At 41.3% G+C, this 18342-nt stretch overlaps 1 protein-coding gene across 2 annotated transcripts in view; it reads left to right on the top strand.

Moving 5' to 3' along the window:
- LOC309348095 (uncharacterized protein) overlaps positions 1-18342 on the top strand; it is a 110736-nt gene that overhangs the window by 32226 nt on the left and 60168 nt on the right. The gene's annotated exons all lie outside the window — the stretch shown is intronic.

Here is an 18342-nt window from a genome sequence, read left to right as displayed (position 1 = left end):
GTATGTAACCTGTGGCTGTCCGGATGTTATCACACTGCAACCCACACCACCCCTGACCATTGGCTATGTTGGCTAAGGCTGATGGGATATAGGGTTTGACAACATCTGGAGGGCCATAGTTAGCTACCCTTGGTCTAGAGATTCACCTGGACCCAACATAGCTGCTTGAACACCAGTATGGAACACTGGTGCAGAAAGAAGCCTTAGTGGTTTTGTCCAGTTTGCCAACTATGTCTGTTGCTTGGACAGAGATGGTGAATCTGTTCCTCTTCAGTTAACAACTCGAATCATCCCTGACCATTGGCCATGCTAGAGGGACACAGGTTCTCCTGATATTGGAGGGTGGACACTATCTGGCCACTATAATATATGCCTTGTTAGTTTCCATCTTGGACCACTGTATTGCAATCTGCTTAGGGCTACCTTTGAAAAGTATACAAACATTCCAGTAATAGGTTGTTGCTTTATTTGTAGCCCACCCATCTGACTGGGTTGCCCCGGCCAATTCTGGGCAGCTTTCAACAGAACATAAAAACACAATGTGACATCAAACATTAAAAACCTTCATATACAGGACAGCCTTCAGATGTCTTCTAAAAGTTGTGTAGTTGTCTATCTCCTTGACATCTGATGGGAGGGTGTTCCACAGGGCAGGCACCACTATCAAGAAGGTCCTCTACCTGGTTCCCTGTAACTTATCACATTGAGGGAGCTGGTAGAAGACCCTCAGAGCTGGACCTCGGTGTCAGGACTGAAAGATGGGGATGGAGATGCTCCTTCAGGTATACAGGATCAAGGCTATTGGAGGCTTTAAAGGTCAGCACCAACATAATGTGGTGACCATGATCCTGTACCAGAGCATGGGTGAGCATGGGACTGCACTGGCTTTCAGTTATATTTGCAGGACCATTTCATACTGAAAGTGTTTCCCTGCAGAATCCAAAATGGCCTGGAGTGAGGCTCCCCAAAGGAAGCTTTCTCCCCATGTGCATTAAGGTCTTGGACTTCACTGATCAAAATCAGGTCAAACTTAAGACTTTTCCACAGTAACAGATTCTGTGTAGCATTTATCAGCAAATGAGGCACATCAGGCCAGCATGCTTACCATTTTTTAGGAAGCTGTTTACAACCAGGCTTTGGGATAAAATGGGAAATAGTTGATAGTAGCTTTGATTTCTTTTATTAATTGTTGACTTATTCCAAATTGTTTCCTATTGGTTTTATTGCGTGTAGACCTCTCTTGACAGGTCAAAAGTAGGACATACATTTATTTATTTTTTTTAAAAAAGGAAACAAATAGACCCATGAAAAATTGAATGTCATTGCTTGTCTGGGACTAAATCAGCCAATCTGGTGCCCTCCGGATGTTTTCTCTCATTAACCCCAGGCCACATGGCAGTCATGCTGGCTTGGGCTGATGAGAGATGTAGTCTAAAGTATCTGGAGTGCAACAGGTTGACAAAGGCTGGGATAAAGAAATCAATACACAGTGAGAGCAATTAGCTTGCTCAAGGTTATGCTTCTTGCCACTTAAAGAGAACCAGGGAGGGAAATTCAGACCTGTTCCTTTCTAGGATGAGTATATCTGATCCACTTGAACTGCTCTTTGTCCCTGAAATCAGCAGAGCTGATTCAGCAGAGTCCTGATGCATTGCCACGCTAAATCAAACCAGCCGTTTATCTAGCCCAATATCCTATCTCTGACAGTATCCAGCGCTAGCAACTTCAAAGAATAAAATCCTACTGAAAACTGTTCGAGGATAACTTCCCCTCTGGGTCTATTTAACCTGCATTAGGAGGTTCTCTCATATCATGAAGTGAAAGGATTTATGTCCCCTTTAAAATTATATCTGCCATTTTTCATAACTCCTTTTCTTGATAAACCTATGTAAGGTCCCTCATCTACATAAGCACACAGTTTTTTAAGGAAGAACCTCATTTTGTGTTTTTTGATGCAACAAAAATTGTTTAGTATATGTGATGGCCCTTATTTCAATTCTGGTTCTGCATGATATATCATTTAGTCCAAACTGAAGGAGAAGTGGAAGCAATGCAGGAGCTGATAAATCTGATATGTACTTATCTAGTTGTTGATTTTTATAGTGTTTATAGACCAGCTAGAATCAGGTTCTCAGCATGTCTCACAGCAAGATTTTGTTTCTTAAAAAATCAGGAATGGTGAAAAACCAATAAAATATAAATATGCAGCTTAAAAACTCAGGGGCGAGATTAAAAGCAGCGGGACTTACTTCTCATATAGGATTGCATTGTTAGTGAATTTGGTACAGCATCATAATTGATTGGCACAAAATGTGTTAGGGAACAGCCACAACACTACCATTCATAGGATCTGATGTTTTGCCTTGTTGCCTGAGTCCTTCATGAACAACCAATTTAAATTATTATAACTGAATGTGTTATTAACATTCTGTCACTTGGATCAATTTTAATTAAGGCATTTGGGATAAGAAAATAAGAGGGTATACTTTAAATGAAAATCACAATGCAGAACCTGGAATTATAAAATGAACTTTATGAGAAATATTATTCACCCAGTCTTCTTCACATCCCACTCAATAAAGTTAGACTGGTGTCATCATGGCCTGCATTATATCTACAGGAATCAATTAACAAACTGTCATAAGAACTAATCCTGCCCTCCTCTAGTTGAAAAATTTCACATTATTAATTGACTCATGTACAGTTGGAGATACACATAATCTTCAATGGACTTGAGTGCCAATTCTTCTGAAAGCTCAACCTTAAGCAATCTAATGGCCCTCGCAGCACTAGCGCATAATTAAATTGTTTCCTTCTTTGGAATGTAGCCAGAAGGAAATCTTTGAGAACATACCATTTTCGCAATAAGGAGCAAGCCCATCTGGTCATGGAGGTTATTGAATTTCACATCTCATATGTAGGTTCTCTCAGAGTTGCAGAGCCATGTGGAAACATTAGGAAATTAGTCATTGGAAGACATCCATGAAAAGCATATAGTCCCCTTTTGAAGAGAGGTCAAAGCATAGAATGGTGATGGATTTGTGAAATAGAAATGGGAAGATCATACGAATTGGTTTGTTGACTCACATCAAAAGATTGTCAAATCCAGCGCTCTGTCTCCAATGGCAGAAAGTTGGATGCCTCTAGGAAACTTACAGAGTTTTTTTAGGGAATGCATATGAAGGTTGTAGACATGTAAGAATTCTGTTGCTCCTGATCAATTTTATTGGACAACACTGATTTCTAGTGCTGTGTGTATGAGAAAATAGTTAGTGTATATTCTTCATTGTCTCTGCTTTCCTCATCAGACTCATTTATCAGTTTCAGATCAAGGCATAAAAGTAGAGCCTCCTTGTTGGAGGCTGATGATGCGCAGGTCTAAGTCCAGGCAGTGCCTAGGGAGGATATGTTTTCTAGTGAATATACTGTAAAGTAAAAGTAAAGGTAAAGGATCCCTGGATGGTGGAGGGGCCGCTAGGGGGCACATCGGAAGATGGCTGACAATACCATCTCTCTGGCTCACACGAGGTAATTAAGAGGCTGTTATGGGAGTATGCAGCCTCCCTCGTTACCCCAAAGGAATGGGGAACGCTGCCTTGCCTGCTGTGCCCATAATTCACCCCCAGATTTGAAAGGGGGTGAGGGCACTAGGCACAAAAGCCCTCGTGTGGGTCGGCTCTCCTGGACGCTGTCTCTGATCTGCGCAGCTAGTTGCGGGAGCTCAAAATAAACAATCAGAACAGAAGCAAACACACATACTTCAAGCGATGATCGGGAGTAAGGACTGCTAACTAAAGGGATCTCTGGGAAGAGGAGCAACGGGCTGGACTTAACAATAAATCAAGAAGAGGAATAAATCAAGAAGAAGATTCATCAAAGGATCGGTACGTCGGAGCAAGACTGAAAAGGAGGGGGGAGAAAAACTTTTCTTTTTTGTCTTATGTGAGTCCCCAATAATCCCCCCCCAAAAAAAAGAATTGTTGCAATTACTGATCACAAGCAGGAGGAATAAGAACTGTGTGGAAATTAATTACTATGTAAGGACGTGGCTTATGGGAGCATCGGGAAACGAAAGTGAGTCCTTTGTGACGCAGTTATAAAAAGAGATTTATCATGGCAGGCCCGCCCGCAGGAATCCAGGGGGCGGAGGACTATGGCTGTTACTATGTTGGAGTGTGGGTTCGGCCTAGCAGGGGCCCCTGAGAAAATTTATGAGGGAGCGGTGGGCCTGGGGAGATCAGGACAGACTGTTGGAATGTTTTGTACGGAGGTGTTGAAATGGCGTCTCTCTACTTTTATGGCTCTTGGATGAGTGTAAAATCCACACAGGATATAACAATGTTTGTCTTCAACCCGCTTGTGGAGATTATCAGAGATCACAAAGAAAGGAGATAAGAACAAGAAGATGAGGAAAACAACAAAGAGAAGATTGAACAGAATGTGAATATTATTTTGACAGAACTGTGTAATTAAAGAGCAGCAAGAGAGATGATTGGATCCCTTTCGGAGCTTGAAGCATGGGTACCCCCAACAAAAATTTAAAAAAATTGGCTGTGTAATTTGGAATTATTGTTATTTGGAATTAATGTGATGTGTTTGGCCTGTTAATAAATTTTATTTTATTTTTATTTTTTAAAAAGATCCCTGGATGGTTAAGTCCAGTCAAAGGTGACTATGGGGTTGCAGCGCTCATCTCACTTTCAGGTCAAGGGAGCCGGCATTTGTCCACAGACAGCTTTCTGGGTCATGGGGCCTGCATGACTAAACTGCTTCTGGTGCAACACAACACCGTGATAGAAACCAGAGTGCATGGAGATGTCGTTTACCTTTCTGCTGCAGTGATACCTATTTATCTACTTGCACTGGCATGCTTTCAAACCACTAGGTTGGCAGGAGCTGAGACAGGGCAATGGGAGCTCACTCCATCAGGGGGATCCAAACCGCCGACCTTCCAATCAGCAAGCCCAAGAGGCTCAGTGGTTTAGACCACAGTGCCACCCTCGTCCCTACAAATATACTGTATGCTACTTTGAAGCCCCTAAAGGAAATATAGATGCAATATATAGTATATGACCTGCCTTTCACTAAATTAGCAATCGTACCAATATTATTCCCCTGCCCACACTTATTATTATTATTAGTCTTCAGACTACTGCAGATTTTAGAAGATATTAATCTAAGCCCAAAATGACTATCATCTTTCCACAAACAAGTGCAGCTATTTCAACTGCAAAGCAGTTTTCAGGTTTTAAAAATATTGAAAGTCAAAACTGCACGTGCAGTCCATGGAAGTACATTGCTATTATTTTCCAAAGTCTTTTGAATACTGTAGGTCTCTGAATTTTTACATATGGCCCACACTAACTTAACGTCGGCTTCATTGGTTATTATCATTGTGCCAGAAATGTACCTGGGGAATTCTTTGCACTGTTTCATGATGTGGAGTGGATTCCTGTTGAAAAAGTAGCAGTATGTATATATGAAGGGAAGAAATAAACCTCTCTTTCTACCTCCTAATGAAACCTCAGCCCAGCCTCTTTAGAGACAATAGCATCTTTATTATTATTTTTAAATGGGGCTGTAACTGTCTGATGTGACCCAAAGGTAATACACAGCAGCGAAAAAGCAACCTGCTTCTGTGGTTGCAGCTCTGCACTTTATTCAGCAGAGCACTCTCGTATCCTATTTTTGCCTGCCTGCCTTCCCCACTCTCTCCTATCCTTGCTCTTATGAAGAAAGGCACATTTCCTGCAGGTTTAAGCAATCTGCAGGAGGGAAGCTTTTATTTGGACCCTGTGGCTGGTGGAAAGAGATAAGAAGTAGTTGCAAGTCAACTGAAGTGGTTTTAGAGGTTGGAAGCAGAAACTGACAGCATCCATGCAGAGCCCTTGAAACAGGGGGTAGCGAAAGTTCACAGTGCAACATCCAGACACTATTAATCGTGCATCATTTGTAGAGTTCTGTTCCAAAAGTTAAAATTGGAATCCATGTTTAATCCCATGAGAATCACTTTTAAGTGTTGTTGTTGTTGTTGTTGTTGTTATTATTATTATTATTATATTTTAAAAAATGCTTTGTTTTCAATTTTCAGAGAAAAGCAAGGATGTAGTAAAAAGGAAGTGTTATTATTATTATTATTATTATTATTATTATTATTATTATTATTATATTTTAAAAATGCATTGTTTTCAATTTTCAGAGAAAAGCAAGGATGTAGTAAAAAGGAAAGAAAGAAAAATCATCAAAATTGGTACAACACATGCAGTCCTTAGCCTTTTCAGAACTGGGAGACACCTTTAGCCCAGACATGCCCTTGGGGACCCACATTTTATATTTACACAACATATTTGTTGAGTGGTAGTGGCCCCCATCCCCTTATACACCTTAAGTTCCCAATGTACCAGTTGAAGACCAATATCTTAGCTGATACATTAAGACAAGTGACCATTAGTGAACCCAGTAAATTCTTTCAGATTGTGTCAGTATTGGGGAAAAGTGTGTTCTCTGTATAAAGCAGTGCCATTTTCTCCTTTCACATCTCAAAGGACCCATGACTCTCTCTGATATTTAAATCTGCCAACTACTTCCATTCCATCTGGTCAACAAAATGTCATTTCCCAGTTCTTACTATTGCCTGCCCAGTGGAAACAATAACAATGCCTTACAAAGCAAATCTTTATTATCCTTTTCAAAAACCAATACATAAACCAAGAACATATACACACTGACCACTAATGAAACAAGTTGCAGATACTTTCCCACCTTTATTATGCTATTTTTGTGATATACAAATGACACAAGAAAACTTAGTATACTTGTTTGTATAACATTATTCTTGTTTATAAAACCCAATTAAAAAATGCATTTTTTAAAAAAATCAGCTGAGGTCTATAGTGTACAGTCTGTCCCAAAATCTTTCCACATATTGCAAAAAAAAATACCTTTCAATTTTTATTTTTATTTTTAAAAAAATATGAACCAGGTGTGATAAAATGCACTAATTTAACCACATATTCTCCGACACTTTTCATCTCCCTCTTTCCATTTTACCTACTTTTATAATAACCTTTTCTGCCCTTAAATAAAATTAACAGAACAACAAAAAAAGTCTGCAACCAAAGTTGAATTACATTATCTCTCTTCTGAAAACTAATGCACATTCTGGGGGTGGGGTGGGCTGTGCAGAGTTCCATTAACATTTTGGGAGAAGCATTTCACTGCAGAGGTCAACAATGTATCTACTCATGATGACATGCTGGCTATGAAACATGAAAACTCTGTTAATCAGCTCATTAAGTGATTGTTGTTACTAGCAATATTTGAGGAATTTGATTGTTCATATTCCACAGTGAACTGACCTGTTCTACAGCTCTTGGACTGATGTGTGGATGGGAACACAATTATTCTTTGGATTTCATACTAATCTGAATTTTGCGATGCAGAACTGCTGCACAGAATAAAGATGAGTGTCCCCATGGGCTACTACCTGTAAAAGAAAACTGGGAAACTGTATTAAGAGTCATACCTTGGATGACCACATAATACAGTATTACAATGGTACCTCGGGTTAAGAACTTAATTCATTCCGGAGGTCCGTTCTTAACCTGAAACTTTAGCTAATGGGACCTCCTACTGCCACCACGCCACCGTCATGCGATTTCTGTTCTCATCCTGAAGCAAAGTTCTTAACCCGAGGTACTATTTCTGGGTTAGCAGAGTCTGTAACCTGAAGCGTCTGTAACCAGAAGTGTCTGTAACCCAAGGTACCACTGTATTTAAATATGAATTTTTGTGTGTGGGTGTATCATGAACAAAAATAAAGAAATTGGATGGAACAAACTTAGAAATGAACACATCCAAAACTGAAATAGACCAAAAATAATCTAATGAGTCCATACCTGCTTGTGACAATACCCCCCCAAAAAAAACATACAAATATAAAGGTAAAAAGAAGGTAAAGGGCCACTGGGTGGTTAAGTTCAGTCAAACAGGACTATGGGGTACAGCGCTCATCTCGCTTTCCGGCCGAGGGAGCCAGCATTTGTCCACAGACAGCTTTCTGGGTCATGTAGCCAGCATGGCTAAACAGGACACCGTGACGGAAACCAGAGTGCACAGAAACGCCATTTACCTTCCCACCCCAGTGCTACCTGTTTATCTACTTGTACTGGCATGCTTTTGAATGGCTAGGTTGGCAGGAGCTGGGGCAGAGCAATGGGAGCTCACCCCATCACGGGGATTTGAAGCAGATTTTTTTTTTTAAAAAAAACGTAATAGCAGTGCTAGAGGGTCTGGCACAGAATGTGATGTCAGGGAAGATGGAGAAGGAAGAAGGGACTTAACCTTTTACTCTTGCCATGGCAGAAATACATAACTACTGTATGAATTGAGACAAAGGCACCCTATCCAGATCAGGACTCCAGCAGGGGCAAATGGTAAAATTACTAATGCGGGGGGTGGGAGAAGAGATTATTACTTCTCTTTTGGCACTAAGATGTAAATCAATTGAGATGTTATAGGAGTTGCAATAAAATAGATTAAATGCATGGGCATGTGGTTCTTTGAGGTTGCAAACGTTTGGTTAAGAATGGCCACTCACCACACTCCCAGGGGCAACATTTGCTCTGGCCTCAATCCACACTGCTAAACCTCAAATGCCTAACAGGCATTGTGGGGAATCATCCTGTGGCCTTGGAGCCACTGGGCTGATTCCCGTCAAAAAGGACCATTCAAATTGGCCAATAGGACCATTCAAACCAGTGCTACGAGGGTGGTGCCTTGCTGGATGGCTTGTCATTGGGTGTTGCTCCTACCCAGCCAGTCAGCAACACCTTAAAAGGCTAACCACATAGTGGGCCTCTGTAGCATGGTCAGGCCCACTTTTGTTTAAGAAATAGCTTTCTTTCAGATAAATAGCATCTGGCAAAATGGTACATAGAAGCAATGGCACACACTCCAATGCAATCTACACTGGGACTATTTATTGTGACTTTATTGCCAGATTTGGTTAAACTGTTTTTCAAAATCATGCAAATATGCAACACTTGGGGGGGATTCTGCTAACTTGTATTTCCTCATGAAGAAATACTGTTTGCCGTTTAATTACATTTTTCTTTCCAGGACTATTTCTTTGACTGAGAAGCTAATTCTTCTCCCATATGGCTTGTAAGACTTAACCTAATTTAACTTTTTAAGACCTTGTATCTCTTTAATTTCCCACTAATGGATAAACAGAAAGTGTTTACCTTTTTTAAAATTCCATATCTTTCCAAACAAAACTTTCTTCTTTTGTTGTGGGAAAATATTCCCTTCGAAATCACTTATCACAGCAGAGACAAACATTATGGTTGGCAGTGGATTTTATCATTTCTCTGGAACTCTCCACCGAACCAAAATAAACTTAGCTTTCACATACTGTTATAGATATTATCAGTAATCTTCAATTTATAGCAAGAGCTTCCTCCAAGGTCTTTATGACCTATTTATTGGGCCACTTGTGCCATAGTTGACTCATACCTATTTACTGTTGAAGTCCCAAGCAAATTTCCAACAAACAACAACACAAACAGTTGCCCTTGCTTTTAAGTTAAGCACAGGCAGCACAGTTTTGGAGGAAGATAGATATGAGGTCAAGATATTTTACAAAAAGACCACAATATTTAAGTCTAATTCTAAGTCAGCATTGACCAACCAGATACCTCTGGAAGCTAGGGTTGCTAGGTTTGTTAGAAAATGGAGGCACTCTGGCTAAATAAAATAACAAAGCAAAGAAAATAGCAAAGTAAGCGGTGCAAATCTAGGGCTTATTTCTGGAAAATGCAATGCTTGCTTGTTGTAAGCTTTTAACAGTTGCATCTCCTAGTTGCAGGCAATGACAGGTGAAGGTAAAAGGTAAAGGACCCCTGGATGGTTAAGTCCAGTCAAAGGCAACTATGGGGTTGTGGCACTCATCTTGCTTTCAGGCCAAGGGAGCCAGCATTTGTTCACAGACAGCTTTCCGGGTCATGTGGCCAGCATGACTAAACTGCTTCTGGCACAATGGAACACCATGACGGAAGCCAGAGTGCACAGAAATGTCATTTACCTTCCCACTGCAATGGTACCTATTTATCTCCTTGCACTGGCATGCTTTTGAACTGCTAGGTTGGCAGGAGCTGGGACAGAGCAACAGGAGCTCATGGGGATTCGAACTGCTGACCTTCTGATCAGCAAGCCCAAGAGGCTCAGTGGTTTAGACCACAGCGCCACTCATATACCACATGGTAACAGATGAGGTTTGTGGTTAAGCCATGTGTTAAGTATGTAAATGCTGGTGAGGCAAGTGTGAGCACTAAGTAGATTGCACCAATGGCAAGTCAGAAGCATAAAGGAAGTTGGGAAGGGTTAGGTGGGGGAAGAGAGATGAAGTGGAAATCTCCCGAATGTGTAATTAAGGTTGCTTATAACTACCGCATGAAGGTGGGACAAGTGGGGGCAGTTAAAATCAATGATACATGTATTAGACTGCTTGTGGAGATTTGTAAAATCATTTGTAACCTGTATGCAGCGTCTATTTTCTTAGACACCATTCTTGCAGAAGAAGTCCTTCTTGCTTCACTCCTTGTTGCTTGGTTATTGGTCTCTGCTAGACTATGAACCTCAATGTGGAGAGTTCCACAACACAGATCAGGAGTACCCCAGACCTTGATATTTCAAGGCCCAAACCTGGAACCTTTAGGTAGATCCCAGTGACGTGATGGAGCCGGCCTCCATGATGTCATTAACAGTGACAAATTAAGCATTAGCTGCAATCACGGGGAGCATATCATTCAGGTAAAAGCCAGAAACTTAACATAGGAGCAAATATGTCACTGGTTGATAATAGCATTAGCAGAAGAGGGCGTTCCCAGATCCAGCTGAAGTGAGAGGATCATTATAGGGGGAAGCAGGGTGTGTTGTGCTCATTTCTTCCTGAAATAATTCATCTAGTCTCTACCTCACTTCAAATGAAAATAAATACCTCCTCCAGTTCAGACTCTCCAGTCTCCACTCTAGTTTCTCAGCTGTCCACATGCTCTGCATGCTTCTGAACAAACACACACACACATTTTTAAAGGTGCTTTCATCCACCTGGAGATTCAACCCCTCCATCTGCCACCTGGGGAGAACCAGGCAAACCTCTAGGTCAGACCTGGAGACTTGGCAACCCCACTGGAAGCTTGCAAGTGCTGTGATCCACAGTGATATCTGCAATGAAGAGTCCAAGGTGGGGATCCAAGGAAAGTGGAGGCCAGTAGACTCAAGGTTCTGGAAGAGAAAGCCAGGCCAAGCTGTTGGAGAATGACTGGGGTTCCAGCTGTCTGGTACTGCTGGTGGACAACAAAAGTTCAAAGAATCTCTCTAGGCAAATCTAAAAAAAACACAGTATATACACCGACAACTGGGGAACACTTGTCTGCAAGTGCTCCAATTGGAGAACAGCCTTTACCAAAGGTGTCATGGGTTTTGAAGACACTTGAACTCAGGACGAAAGGGAGAAATGTGCTAAGAGGAAGGGACGTTTGGGAAACCCTCACCATGATCAATTCCCATGCAAAAACCTATGTCCCCATTGTGGAAGGACGTCTGGATCCAGAATTGCCCTCCACAGTCACTTACGGACTCACTGTTAAAACCATGTTTATGGAGGGCAATCTTACTCGGCTATGAGTGATCGCCAATGAAGAAAGACTGGTTAGAATCCTCCTGCTTTCATTGGGCTGAAACTGAATCAATCCTTCTGAAGGAAGAGAATAAACTGCCAAAGGGTACTTTGTCCAGGGTGGTCTTGAACCTGAAACTGGCCCTATTCAGTTTGGTGGGGTCACAAGTTGTGTGGGCTTGCATTAAGCAGCTTATCTGACAGCATGGCAACATCCAGCCCCTAATTCCACAGTGTATACCACAAAGATGCTGAGAAGTTAGCAGTTTCATCTGTTTGGTACTTAGGGACATGTTCTTTTCCCCTCCCAAGAACAACCTCATTGTCTTTGCTTTCAAAAGTGCAGGGTCAGGTAGTACAACAAAATATTCCACTGAGGGAATAATCTTGCTTTCTGAAGTGTTGAGTATTCCACTTGAATTCCTTATCTATTAAGCCTGGGAAGCACCTTCTGATCTCAAAGGTGCTCTAAGACTTGCCATGTCTTTTAAAGATTTATCAGGCTCTGGGCCTTAAAAGCACAGATGTAAACCACAGGTGGTGATAACAAAATCGATACAAGCAAGCTGGAAAAGTTGAGCATGGGCAGTGGCCAATAAAAGGTTGCCGTTTGCTTTTTTATTGTTGCACATCTGTTCTCATTCAGCAGGGGGTGGGGAAATCTATACAGTGAGCTAGTGCACTCCAGTGGTATGAATTTAAGTGCATTACAAATTTATAACATTTTTATGCATAGTGGCATGGCTTCCTCCCAAAGAAGCTTGGCAATTGCAGTTTGTCCAGTGAGGTCACTGAGAGTGCTCTGCTAGAAATTCACAGACAGCTACACAGAACTACAATTCCCAGGGAAAGAGAGAGACTGACCATTAATCATGTTCAAAATGGATAATATTGCAGAGTCCTTTGATAAGTCTATTCCAGCTAGTGCCCTTCAGATGTTTACAACTCAATAGGACCATTGAAGTCAGCAAGACTAACTTCTGAATATGCATAGGTTTTCACTATGAAGCAGCTATACTCTGGGAGTTGTATATTTTCAAACATACAAATCTCTCTCTTCCGGAGCAGTTGCTTTGAAATTGACTCATGTACTGTGCAGTCCTTTAACTCTTTTAGGGTGTGAAATCATTTTTATTTGGTTTTACAAATACAAGGTTATAAAAAAGAATCCAAATGTATATCCATTTACAGAGATTCCTCTGAATCTCAGGACTTCCCCCCACCCCCTCCATGGGGTCCCATTTTAAACATTTAATACTACATATTCTTTGATACTTCAATGTTTATATCAATCCACATTATCCATGGCAATTGTTACACTACAAGTGAAATCAAAATCCTGCTAATGTTTCCATCTGCTTTCAGTGGTCTCCTAAATAGCTTATATTCCCCCCCATTCTTTTATAAAGTTTTTGTCCTCTTGGTTTCTAAGTTTTCTAGTCAGTTTTGCCATCTTGGCATAGTCTATCAGCTTGGTTTGCCACTCCTCTCTGGTAGGGACTTTGTTTTCTTTCCGTTTCTGGGCTAGTAGCATCTGGGAAGCTGTTGTCCCATACATGAAAAGTCTTTTCTGTTCCTTTGGGATGTTGGTACCTGTAATTCCTAATAGAAAAGCTTTTGGTTTGTTAACAAAAGTTATTTTTAGCATTATTATTTTTTTCCATTTCATTATATATCATCTCCCAGAAAGCTTTTATGTGCAGTCCTTTAACTCTTATCCCACAATCCTATTGGGGCCCTTTCAACAACTGTCTTGATTTCATTCAGGCTTCCACAACCTGGTGACCTTCAGATGGTTTGGGCTAAGACTTCAAACATCCCTGATGACTGGCCATTCTGGCTGAAACTAATGGAAGTTAAAGTCTAACAAGTTACTGAGGACAACCAGGGCTGCCAAAGTCAGGTACAGAGCTAGGAGGGAAACCAGACTCCAAGTTTTCTTTAGGTATCTACACCTGTTGGAGAAGTCTGGTTTTATGGAATTCCCTCTCCAGTAACATTCATATATGCCTTGCTCTGTGAGATAAAGACTGTGATCCTGGATAGTGACCGATCCTAGGAGTTGGTCCCATTGAATTCAGTGGACATGCTGCCATATGGATTTGTATATACTCAAGCTGTTAGAAAAAAGTCAGAACCTTCATTTTGAAATTGTTTAACTTATTACTAGAATTAATTTCTCTTTTAAGGAAAAGATGGTATTACTTGTAAGTGATTTGCAGATTTTGCTGGTATGTTTTGCATTTACCATTTTGGTAATAAAAACAGTACAGTTGTACCTTGGATCCTGAACGCCTTGGAACGCGGATGTTTTGGCTCTCAAACTCTGCAACCCCGGAAGTGATTGTTCCGGTTTGCAAATGTTCTTTTGGAACCCAAACGTATGACGGGGCTTCTTTGGCTTCTTATTGGCTGCAGGAGCTTCCTGCAGCCAATCAGAAGCTGCAATTTGGTTTTCAAACGTTTTGGAAGTCGAATGGACTTCTGGAACTGATTCTGTTCAACTTCCAAGGTATGACTGTATATAAATAAAGAATTAACAGCATCAACAACCTGAACCTGTTTGCTCAGAACTACATTTCATTTATTTCAGTGGGACTTATTTCCAGATAAAGTATCTCACAGTGGCATACTATGCTTGCCTACTACCTGGAAGTAAACATCATAGATTTTCTAGGGCTTACTTCCAGCTAACTGAGTATAGGATTGCAGTCAAAAAGATGTACAGGAGGGAGAGCTGTTGCTTTAGTGACTGACTGATGAGACAATGTTTATGGGAAGATATTTTATGGAGATTTTTACTAGCCATTTCCTACAAAAAAAAAAAAATCACTTTATGTTACTTGTCATTAGACTCATAAAAGTAAATAATAAAAGAGTAGAAATAAAATATTCTTCCTGGAAGAGTTCAGGTAGGTCCTCCGAGAATCGTAAAAAAACTTTCTCTTTTCTTAAAGTGCAGAACATTATATTAGAGATTCAGCAATAGGGGTATTTTGAAAAGACAGAAAGAAGAGGGTATAACTGCTATGCCAGTAAAGCTGCAGTCCTATGACCCCTCTGAGTGAAGTAAGAATTTACTCCTATACTGTATCTCTGGTCCATGCCCAGGAGAGGGAACACCTTTAAATAAACATGGATCCTAGGAAGTAAATCAAGTCCAGCAGATCCAGGAGGGACCTAGCTTTATTACACTAATGTGCAATAGGGAAGAGCCCAACTTAACGTGGTTGATGTGGCAAAATAACCAGTCAAGGTAAGGTCTGCCACAAGACACATCAGAACAGAACAGAATAGGGGTGCAAGTGGCGTTGTGGTCTAAAACGTTGAGCCTCTTGGGCTTGCTGGTTGGAAGGTCAGCAGTTTGAATCCCCACAATGGGGAAAGCTCCCATTGTTCTGTCCCAGCTTCTGCCAACCTAGCAGTTCAAAATCACACCAGCACAAGTAGATAAATAGGTACCGCTGTGGCGGGAAGGTAAACAGCATTTCCATGCACTCTGGCTTCCGTGACGATTTTCCATTGCACCAGAAGCGGTTTAGTCATGCTGGCCACATGACTCAGAAAGCTGTCTGCAGACAAACGCCGGCTTCCTCGGCCTGAAGTGAGAAGAGCGCTATACCCCATAGTCAAGTTTGACTGGATTTAAGCATCTAGGGGTCCTTTACCATTACAGTGGTACCTCGGGTTAAGTACTTAATTCGTTCCGGAGGTCCGTACTTAACCTGAAACTGTTCATAACCTGAAGCACCACTTTAGCTAATGGGACCTCCTGCTGCCGCTGCACTGCCGGAGCCCAATTTCTGTACTCATCCTGAAGCAAAGTACTTAACCTGAAGCACTATTTCTGGGTTAGTGGAGTGTGTAACCTGAAGCATATGTAACCCGAGGTACCACTGTGCGTTTTACTTCTACACAGCACACAAAGAATCATAAAACATCGAAACATCCTTCTATGTACATCAAGAATGGTTACAGGTCATGGGATGCATGCATACATGGCTCTATACTGGTATCTACTTATTTGGCATGCCCGAAAACATTTGGTCTCAGCTAACCCCAGTTTTCTTGACAATCAGGCTTTTGATGGGGGCTATTGACATTCTAACCCCATATCTTATTTCCCTGTTCCCAAAACATGTCAAAGAGCTTTGAGGAGAGATACTGGATTAACACCCCTGTTCTAACTCAAAACAGACACAGCAAAAAACATCCTGGTTGGCCATGTCATTTGTGTCTCTCTGAGGTCAGATAAGGAGAGATGGAAAGCAACATTGGCGGGAGGCATGAGAGTCACAAAATGCAGACCCACAAAAATCAAGGTTAATATGCTGTATCTAAAAGGTTAAATGCAATTACAGGGGTACCTCGGGTTACAGACGCTTCAGGTTGCAGATGCTTCAGGTTACAGACTCCGCTAACCCAGAACTAGTACCTCAGGTTAGGAACTTTGCTTCAGGATGAGAACAGAAATCGTGCGGTGGCGGTGTGGTGGAAGTGGGAGGCCCCATTAGCTAAAGTGGTACCTCAGGTTAAGAACAGTTTCAGGTTAAAACAGACCTCCAGAACAAATTAAGTTCTTAACCCGAGGTACCACTGTAATACTGAAACAGTTATAACAAACAGTAACTTCATATAATGCTAAAGTACGAACTGAAGACTGAATTCTTGCTCCTTGAATAACTCAATTTATTTTAAGTGGTAGATATAGGATATTTTAAATGCAGGCATTTCCATCAGCTACCATTAGGCTTCAGATGACAGATTTTGATGTACTAGCGAAAGGTAGCAGATATGCAATTTTTCACTTATGGTTATATTTTCACCATCACTGGGGACACCTTTTACACTTTCTGCCTCAAACACCAGCAATGTCTTGCTTCACCTCTGATTTCCTATGAATACAGATCTTTTAGAGTTCCTTTGTTCCTCCTCTCCCCTGCTTATTGTTTATTATTTAATACCCTGTTCTTCAAAGGGTTCTCACAGTGGTTTGCAGACAAAGTTAAAACCTGTGAAGAATAAAATCAATGCCTCAATAAATAAAGCAACAGAGCAAAATAATGCTGCAAGCAGCATACCAAGCTAAACAGGTGAGCCAAACACATGGATAGCCAAAGAGGCCTGGGACAATGAAAAGATCTTCACCAGAGGCACACCATTTCCAGGCCTGGCCCCTGCATGCCTCCCACCTTGCTGACTGGGATGGAAATAAAGGACACAGCACAATACGAATGGGATAAAATTAGGACACAACTTTATTGACTACAGATGAATAGGTTTGGCATAGGCAATGGGTAACCATTTACTTCTGGCCCACCTGCCAGAAATGCGTACCCTCCAGCATTGCTGCAATGAAAGGAAGGATGTCCTATTCCATACCTTCCAACATTTCTCTGATGAAAATAGGGACATCCTACCACACCCTCCAACATTTTCCCAATGAAAATAGGGACTATCTTAAGGAAAAACTGAACATTCCAGGATCAAATCTGAAACTGGGACAGCTTCTAAAAATCCAGGACTCCCACAGCATGAGCTGTTGCTCAGAATGTTTCTCAGGTAATTTTTTAAATTAATTTTTACAAATATTGTTTACATTCAAATATAACCAATTTTTATACATATATAGGATTCCCTGAATTCTTGGACTTCCCTACATTCCTCCGTGGGTTCCATTGAAAATCTTTTTTCTACTGCATCTTACAATGTTATCCGAATTTTCTTCAAACTTCCAATCTTCTTGGTTTCTGATCCTCCTGGTCAATTTTGCCATTTTGGTATAGTCCATCATCTTGATAGTTGCTCAAAATGTTTTGTCCTTCCCATACAGCCTATCTTTTATATCTCAGAGTCTTTCTTCTGCCTACGGCGAGTCACCATGGACATGCTTTTTTCTGCCTGGTTTCTGTTCTGTTATGTGGAGTGATCTTCTTGTTTTAGGGGTGGGAGCTGGTTCTGGCAGACTGTCCACAGACACAGTATCAACTGCCGTGGCCTCTACTAAACCTGACTCCTGTCCTTGTTCAAGGCTGGGGCTTCCACTTATTCCCTCCTGTTCTTCACTCCTGACTCCCAGCTTCCCTGCTCTCTTCCTCCTCTGGGGTGTGTCCTGTTTCCCACCACCATGAACCTGGGTCCACCATGAACCTGGTCTCCTGCACTCTCTCTGGAAGCCTCTTGGCCAGGTGGTTCCCCACTGCTGTTCCTCATCTAGCCAGTCCCTGACAGATGCAGTTTCAGGCAGCCCCGTGCTTCCTCCTTGGAAGGGCATTTTAAGGATGGGCATGAAACCTTAATCTCATGCCCTTGTCCTCACTTTAATCATACGCATTCAGAAGCTTCTTACTTGAAGGGTTATTTTCTATTGCAAGCTTCACAGAACCTTGAAATATATTTCTGTTTCTGGACGTTTCATATCACCGATGCACATTTTCTATCCCCCTGTTTTGTCATGTGTGTGTTTTTATTTTATTTCTTTTCCCCAATCAAATCATTTAAACTCAAGGCAAGTTATTTGAGGACATTTTTTAACTCCAGCAGTTGTATTTATAACCTCATCCGTTACAGGCTTTGGTTTTGAAGATGCTGAAAGATGCAGACTTTTGGGGCAAGGTGGGGAATAAATGACTCTATAAACCATGGAGATAATAAAAGGTGTT

This window comes from Podarcis erhardii (assembly GCF_964252035.2).
Source record: "Podarcis erhardii genome assembly, chromosome: 8".
Lineage (NCBI taxonomy): Eukaryota > Metazoa > Chordata > Lepidosauria > Squamata > Lacertidae > Podarcis > Podarcis erhardii.
This window is presented reverse-complemented; position numbering and strand designations above follow the sequence as displayed.